This window comes from Vicugna pacos, unplaced genomic scaffold, assembly GCF_048564905.1.
Source record: "Vicugna pacos unplaced genomic scaffold, VicPac4 scaffold_77, whole genome shotgun sequence".
Taxonomy (NCBI): domain Eukaryota; kingdom Metazoa; phylum Chordata; class Mammalia; order Artiodactyla; family Camelidae; genus Vicugna; species Vicugna pacos.
This window is the reverse complement of record NW_027328758.1, coordinates 4,081,976-4,090,417: the sequence shown is the minus strand read 5'-3', so window position 1 is coordinate 4,090,417 and position 8,442 is coordinate 4,081,976. Positions and strand designations below refer to the sequence as shown.

Below are 8,442 nucleotides of genomic sequence, written 5' to 3'. Positions count from 1 at the left end.
TGTCTGTATTCCCTGTGTTGTAAGATACATCCCTCTAGCGTGTTTACATTACATGTTGCAGTTTGTATAAGAAAGTTGGGTAACGCAGAGTCTGGAACGTGGCTGTGTATGACTCAGGTTCACGCTCACCCTGCCTGTCAGAGCTCAGGCCTTTATTCCTTTCTGCAGGGGAGCGAGTGGAGGCAGCTCTCATCAGCGCTGTCACCACCCTCTGAGTGGCAGTGACAGCAGTGACTGTGTGTGGACGTGCAAATTGTTTTTCCAAGAGCTTTATATGCGTTTCTGCATTTAATAATTAAAGCCCTCCTGTGAGGAAGCGTTTTAAGTTTTTAATGCATAATACATTTTATTTTGATATTGATAGATTTCAAACCTCTGGAAAATTTACAGGAGTAGTACAATAAACGCTTAGATACAGTTCACTTTAAAGGGCACTATTTGGCTTTCTGTGTCTGGCTTATTTTAGCATAAAGTTTCAAGGTTCATCCATAATTGTAGCCTGAATCAGTACTTTATTCTTTTTGCTTGATAATATCCTTTTCCTTTGTTTTCGTTTTTGGTCTATTTAAAAATATTTTCATTGAAGTCTTGTTAGTTTATAATTTTGTGTTAGTTTCTTGTGTACAGCACAACACTTCAGCTAAATAGGAACCTACCTGTATTCATTTTCATCCTCTTTTTAAACATAAGTTACTATAAGATATTAAATATATTCTCCTGTGCTATACAGTATAAACTTGCTGTTTATTCTTTACATACTCAGTATCTGCAAATCTTGAACTCCCAGTTTATTCCTTCCCACACCCTCTCCCCACTGGTAACCATAGTTTGGTTTCTATGTCTCTGTGTCTGTTTCTGTTCTGTAGATAAGTTTATTTTTTTGTTTCTTTCTATTTTTTTTTTTTTAGAGTCCACATGTGAGCAATCTCATGTGGTATTTTCCTTTCTCTTTCTGGCTTACTTCACTTAGAATGACATTCTCCAGGTCCATTGATGTTGCTGCCAATGTCATTATTTTATTATTATTTTATGGCTGAATAGTAGTCTATTGGACAAATATGCTACAACCTCTTTATCCAGTCATCTCTCAGTGGACATTTCGGTTCCTTCCATGTCTTGATATTGTAAATAGTGCTGCTGTGTACATTGGGGTGTAGGTGTCTTTTTCAATTAGGGTTCCTTCTGGATATATGCCCAGGAGTGGGATTGCTGGGTCATCTGGGAGGTCAATTTTATGTCTTTAGAGGAACATCTATACACTTTTCCACAATGGCTCCACCAAACTGTATCCCCACCACAGTGTAGGTGTGTTCCCAATTCTCCGCAGCCTCTCCAGTATTTATTGTCAGTGAACTTCTGAATGATGGCTATTCTGACTGGTGAGAGGTGATACTTGATTGCAGTTTTGATTTGCATTTCTCTGATAATGATATTGAATATTTTTTGATGTGGCTACTGGCCATTTGTACGTCTTCATTGGAGAAATGTTTCTTTAGGACTTCTGCCAATTTTTGAATTGAATTGTTTGTTTTTCTTTCTTATTAAGTGTAAAAGCTGTTTACATATTCTGGGAATTAAGCCCCTAGCAGTTTCATTTATTGTAAATATTTTCTCCCATTCCATAAGTTGGTTGTCTTTTTGTTTTGCTTACTGTTTCCATAGCTGTGCAAAAGCTTGTAAGTTTAATTAGATCCCTCTTGTATATTTTTGGTTGTTTTTCTATTGCTTGAGTAGACTGCTCTAGGAAAACATTGCTGAGATGTATGTCAGATGTTTTGCCTATGGTTGCTTCTAAGAGGTTTATAGTGTCTTGTCTACATGTTTAAGTCTTTAACACATTTTGTATTCATTTTTGTATATTCTGTGAGGGAGTAGTCTAACTTCAATGATTTACATGCAGCTGTTAAGTTTTCCCTACACCATTTGCTGAAGAGGCTGTCTTTACTCCATTGTATGTTCTCACCTCCTTTGTCAAAGTTTCAATGACCAAAAGTTTGTGGGCCTATTCTTGGTAATTTTGTTTATCCGTTCATTGATGGATGGATATTGTTAGTAACTTTTGGCTACTCTGAATGATACTGCTATGAATATTGATGTGAAATTTTTTATGAGAATATGTTTTCATTCTGTTGGCTGTACATTTGCCCCGCCATATCTGTAGTTTCCACTACATGAATCCAGATGGTTGATTGTAAAGGGACTCGAACATCCTTGGATTATGGTATCCAGGGTGTGGGGTTCCTGAAACCAACCCCCCAAGGATATTGAGAGATGACTCTATATGTAGGAGTGGAATTGCTGAGACATATAACTCTAAGCTTTTGAGGAAATACCAGACTTCTCCAAAGAAGCTGCAACATTGTTCCTTTCCCCTGGCCGCATATGAGGTTTCTCTGCCTCCTGAACGACATTTGTTATTGTCCATGTTTTGGTTATAACCATCCTAGTGGGTGTAAAATGAGATCTCATTTTGTTTTTGACTTCCCTAGTGATGCTGAGCATCTTTTCATATGATTATTGGCCATTTGTATATCTATTTAAATTCGTGGTAAATTTAAAAATTGGGTGTATTTTTTTGTATTGTTCAGTTGTAAGCATTCGTTATATATCCTGGATACTACTCTCTTATTAGATACATGCTTTGCAAAATTTTTCTTCTATTCTGCACATTGTCCTTTAACTATATTTTTTTAAACATTAAAACAATTTCTTTACAAGGGAGGTAGTTTGATGTAAAGATTTATTTTATTTTTTTGCAAAGCACGCACTCTCTGACTTGAGATACCCTTTTCCCCTGTCATTTCACTTTCTTGATGATGTCCTTTGTAAGAAAAAGGTTTTAGTTTTGATGAAGTCCAGTTTATCTGCTTTTTCCTTCTATCACTTGTGCTCTTGGTTTTGTATCTAGGAAACCAAAGCCTATCCTAGGCCCACAAAGATTTATACTGTGTCTTCTTTTAGAAAGTTTATAGGTTTAATTTTTACATTTCTGTCTGTGATCTATTTTCAATTAATTTTATTTGTTATATAAAATATGGGTGTTCAGATTCCAGATTGATTCTTTTGCCTGCAGATACCCAGCTGTCCCTGAACCATTAGTTGAATAGACTATTCTTTCAATGGAGTGTTTTTGGCCCCCTAGTGGAAAAGTGTCTGTAAATGTAAGTTTTTCCCCGTGGGTTTTTATTGTGTCTCTTAGACTTATTTATCCAAACTTATGCCAGTATCATACTGACTTAGTACTATAGCATTTTAGTACACTTTAAAGTGAGTCCTCCAACTTTACTCTTCTTTTTCAAGGTTGTTTTTGCTGTCCTGGGCCCCTTGCAGGTCCATGTGAATTTTGGGATCAGTTTTTCAATTTTGCATAGAAGTCAGCTGGAATTTTGATAGGGATTCCACTGAATATATAGTTCACTTTGAGGATTCTTAACATTTTTAATTATATTGTCAATCATTCCATGAAAATGGGATGTCTTCCATATATGTAGATCTTTTAAAATTTATTCTGGTGATACTTCAAAAAGTTCAATGTACAAATCTTGTAAATTTTTGTTAAATGTATCTCTCACTTTATTTTTAATGCTGTTGTAAATGGAAAGGCTGAATTTCTTATGGGTGGGACTATGTATCAATCTTCTTATTTGTAGAATTCCTTCACAACAAATACCCTTGGTATATATTTGCTACATAAATCTATCCACAACTATTCCCCGCCCCGTGTTATAAGAAACCAAGACCCAAGGTAAGCTACTTGAAAACACCTATGTGGAAGTGAGAAATGAGACCCTTGGGTGGGTCTTTGTGCAGATGATACTGAGAGCTTATTCTGAATGGCTTCTTCTTAATTACTTTTAAACAACCCTTTCAGTGTATTTAGTCAGATACATTAAGATTATGCCCTTTTGATGTGCGGAGTAGCTAAGACTATAATTTTCAAATAAATTCTAGTGAGAGTGTTGTACTTGAAACCTAATTTGCATCAATCTTTGAAGATTTATGTTTCAGGAGCTTTGACTAAAGAACAACTGTCTTTATTCTATAATGAGAACTAAATGCTCAAGCAACATGTAAGAGTTTGAGCAAACTGCCCCCGCCCCGTAGTGCTGGGTGGCTGCAGCTGTAACTGGAGTCAGCACTTACCTCTCCCAGTATGCTTGTGCTGATCTGCTCAAAGTGGTTCGTCCAACAGTTTGTCAGTAGTCTGTTGGACAAAGTCATAAAACATTGAAGGTTGCTAGAATGCAATATATTCTTATTAATATTAAGTAAGCACATATTGAATGCTTACTGTATGATGGAATTGTCCCTCAGCCTCACATGAATATTATTTCTCTTGAAACCTCACATATTTCCTTGTTATTCTCACTTTACAGATAAGGAGACTGAGAATTAGGTCTTCTCTCTTTTGGGAGGAGCTCATTATTAATGATGAGCAGTTGTAAGGAAAAAGATATTGATTCATTATGAGAAAACATTTTTGTGAGAGTCAGCAATGAAGAAGATGAACACTGAAGAAGGTGATCATTGTTCGAGTGAGACAAGCCCTGGGTTGTGCGGAGTCAGCATCCCTGTCCTAGACACGGCACGTGTAGAGCTGCGTGGTGGGTGAGGCGGCGCGGCCGTGCAGGGAAAGCGGATGCTGGGGCCTTAGGCTGTGCTCAGGCCTGGTTGGGCTTTCTCCTAAGGGGAGTGAACCATCATTGACAGATTTTAAGTAGGAGAGTGGGGTGCTCTCATAGTTCATATTTGTCTTCTAGAATGTTTGGAAACATTTAGAAGGCTTGGCAGGAGATGATGTGATGAGTCAGAGTAGGGTGGCTGCGAGGTGTAGCAGTGTCCAATTTTCAAGTGGTTTTCAGGCCCAGGCTTGTGGCTTAGTAGCCGTGTCAGTTTGAAGGACGCACGCAAGGAAGTGAAACAATTTATCTAATCAATTGAAGCAGTGATGTACCCAATTCCCAGGACTATTGTGGAGATCCAGTGAGATACACTGTGCAGTGTGCAGTGTGGTCTCCAGCAGAGAGTCAGTGCTGAGTGAGTGCCAGTGAGTATCTGGTAGGTCAGTTGAGGGTAGTGGGACTCGGAGTCTGAGGATATCTGGTCCCTGAAGGAGGGGTCCATTCACATCTGTGAGTGATGGGCCTGAGTTGGGAGACGCAGGGAGACCTTACCCCCCGACCAGGGGCCCTGGTAAGGACGGCTATGGGAGGAACACCGTGAAGTCAGCTCTTTGCATGTGGAGTTGGAGCTGCCTTTGAGACAACTAACTGCAGTGTCACGAGCTTAAAGAGGAGATCTGGGCCCAGGTTGTGCATTTTCCTAAAATCTCAACTCCTAAGGACGCCGAAGTATTGATCACTGAACGTGAAGTCATACTTTAAAGGACAAACGAATAGTAGTATTATCCCTGTCATCAAAGCTCACGTCTATTTATTCATCACTCACTTTGCTAATTGTGTACTTACAGAGCTCACTTCACCGTCCTCCCGTGGGCTCAGGCTCCACAGAAAAGAGCTGGTGAGACTCCCTCTTTTCTAGAATAAGACACATTTAGCTTGTAGCCTTCTGTACCTCGCCAGACTTAGGATATTAGTTTGTTGGTTTAATTGTATTTTCTGTTGGCCATGTCCTGACAGGAGAGAAATTTTACCTCATGGTCATGTTTCAATTAGCTGTTACTGAGAATTGCTGATCTGATACATAGTGTATGTATTATATTAACTTTGTAGAGTAGTTATCATTTTTCTGTCTTTGCCCGTTAATTTGTTTGCCCCTTCAGTGTTCTATTCTTTTTGGGGCCTTATTTTTTTTTTAATTAAAAAATGTCTGTTAGCAGTTAAAAAAAAAAAGCAAAGAAAAAATGCACATGAGAACTAAATTTAGAAAATGTCTAGTGTGTTTTCTGTCTCGGCAATGGAGGGTTCTAGAAACTCCTGAAAACCTTCATTACACAAGTTCCTTAAAACGCTGATTGAGAAATAAAACCTTCCTTCCTCATCTTTCAAGCTGCACAACTCATTGTCAAGAAAGTGAGGGAAAATTCTCAGAAGCCAAGACAAACGAGAAAGCAGGGTTTCTGAGAGATACGTGAGCGTTAGAAGCCGTGGTGTGCTGGTTGGCTCCTGAACTGATTTTCAGTTGCCTTGACAGGAGGGAAGCAGGTGAGCCCCAGACCTCTCACAATAGGAGTTGGATGGGTGATCATAAAATGGGCCAAGCCCATCCTGAGAATCTTGCTTTACTAAAGGGTGAAATAGGAAAAAAAAATTCCTCAAGACAAGAAAGTAAGAAAAGTCAATTTTGGTGGAAGAGGGGAAAAATAACAAATCCAAATTAAGGATATAGTTTAAAGCTGTTCTGGCATGAGAGTGACCACAAACTCCTGGCAGAAAACCACAGCTACTCCTTGATTGATAAGTTGTGTTTTGAATGAATCAGTGAACAGCTATTCCGAAAAAGGCCTCCAGAGTCTTGTGGATCAAGATACTGGACAGCAAACACCTCTCTTCCAAGGTCTCATTCAAATAACCAGAAAGGTTTTAAAGGAAACTAACAATAATCTGAGTTGTATTTATTGACATTACTATATGCTAAGAATTCAGAGGTGACTATGGAGTTGTCTCCTCTTTTATGGACCTTATTTTCCCTATGGGGAGAAAAATGACATAGTTGGGTATCTTGGTGGAGGGAGGTGTTAGTCTGTTGCAATTAGCCAGGAGAGGAGATTAAGAAAACAGTGAAGGGTGGGTGAACTTTTTAGCTGAGGACAGTCTTGTTCACTTGGCTTTTAATTGCAGGCTCAATGAGCTGTCACTGGAGGGAATAGATCTTACGGAAGATGGACATAGCTCAAGCCTCTTTGGAATGGACAAGTGAACCTGGAAAAAGACAGTCAAATCTGTGCAGACATTAAAATTCACTTGAACGTGCTCCATCCCTGAGCCAAAGATAGGACAAATATGCAGCAATTCTTGAGGACAGAAGAGTGGTTTTTAAGGTTCTCCAAGAATGAATCCCATGGAACCGAGATGGCCAGTTGTCAAACTGAGACTTTGTTCTTTGGACGGTGTACCCAGCAAGGGTATTGGCCTTTTATATGTTTCCATTTGTCTTTAATACATGTCTGTTGATGAGGGCATGGGCACAAATGTTTGACACCTTGTCGAGGCGATTTTGGATACCTGCCTAGAAGCACGGGCACAGTTGCGGCTGCTTCATACATCTTGCAGCCCATCCCTTTCCCCGGCTCCGGGATCACGGCAGAGTGATTCCTTGTTGACCTGTCCGTTTCCTCTGTGACATCATAACCCATGAAAAGACCGGAGGATATTAACTTGGCTTTGTTAAATTCAAAGAAACAGATCAAATATGAAGTCAGATTTGTTCTTTCCTATTTCAGTAGTACCATGGAGACGGCAGTTTGGGCAGCTTTTTGTAGTGTCCTGGAGGCTTTCTCTCTCAGCTTCTGGGCGCCTCTGTTGAAAACACTTCATAGCTCTCTGGCCTGCTGGAAAAGCACTCTGCCTGTATTACCCTGAAGATGTGTTCTGTTTATAAACTCATCTCTACTCCTTGGAAAACAACTCAAGAAAAACTCGGTTGGTTTTCCACCAGCCATGGGCAGGGGTGAGGTAAACCGTGTTATTATTTCATAAAATAATAGTAATAATAGTAATAGTAATATTAGTAGTAGTTGTAGTAATAGTAATAATAATAATAATAATAATAATAATAATAATAATAATAATAATAATAATAATAATAGAAGTCTTAAAACAGGACAGAGCACATTGGAGAGAGTCAAAAAATGCTTTCTGGCTTAAATCAAAAGTGATGACTAGTGATTCCATGGCTGCTGTATTTGCTAAGCTAATTACTCCTTTGCTCCATTACACATTTCTTTTATCTGAAAAAGAAATACAAGGAAATGGTTTAAAAAAAACTCAGAGAACAAAAATACACAAGTGAAAGATGTTTTCCCTCATCCTCTGTTCTTTCAGCCCTCTCTGGAGATGCCTCTGTTTACTATCCTTTGGGTGCTTTTCCAGATATGCTTTGCACATTCCCACCTATGTATGTAAATTCCTTTAAAATTTTAGTTATTTTTAACTTAAAGGGGTTTAAATCCTCAAGTGGCATCTGGCCGGGTAATATAACAGAACAAATCTGACTCCATATTAGATTTGTTCCTTTGAATTTAACCCTATGCTCTGTCACCTAGGCTTCATCTTGCTTGTAAAACAATGTTGCCTAGAGCCTGAAATAAACAGGAGACCCTATTCTGAAGGCTCTGACCTTTAAGGATATTTAACACTTTTTCATTCATTAAAAGATAGCAAATTGCAGAATAGAAAATAACGTTTCTTTTGTTGGAGGTTTACAGGGATCTGACCCACGCAGATAGCTGCAAGAAGAAAGGATTCTAACAAGAAGGAATTC

General features: G+C 38.8%; 1 long non-coding RNA gene across 1 annotated transcript; it reads left to right on the top strand.

Annotated features, from left to right (window-relative positions):
- The first annotated feature begins 5,293 nt into the window (after positions 1-5,293).
- On the top strand, positions 5,294-7,050 carry LOC140694677 (uncharacterized). The gene is made up of 3 exons (XR_012070259.1): positions 5,294-5,520; positions 6,010-6,164; positions 6,801-7,050. It is a non-coding gene; the product is annotated as an uncharacterized lncRNA (long non-coding RNA).
- The last annotated feature ends 1,392 nt before the right edge of the window (positions 7,051-8,442 follow it).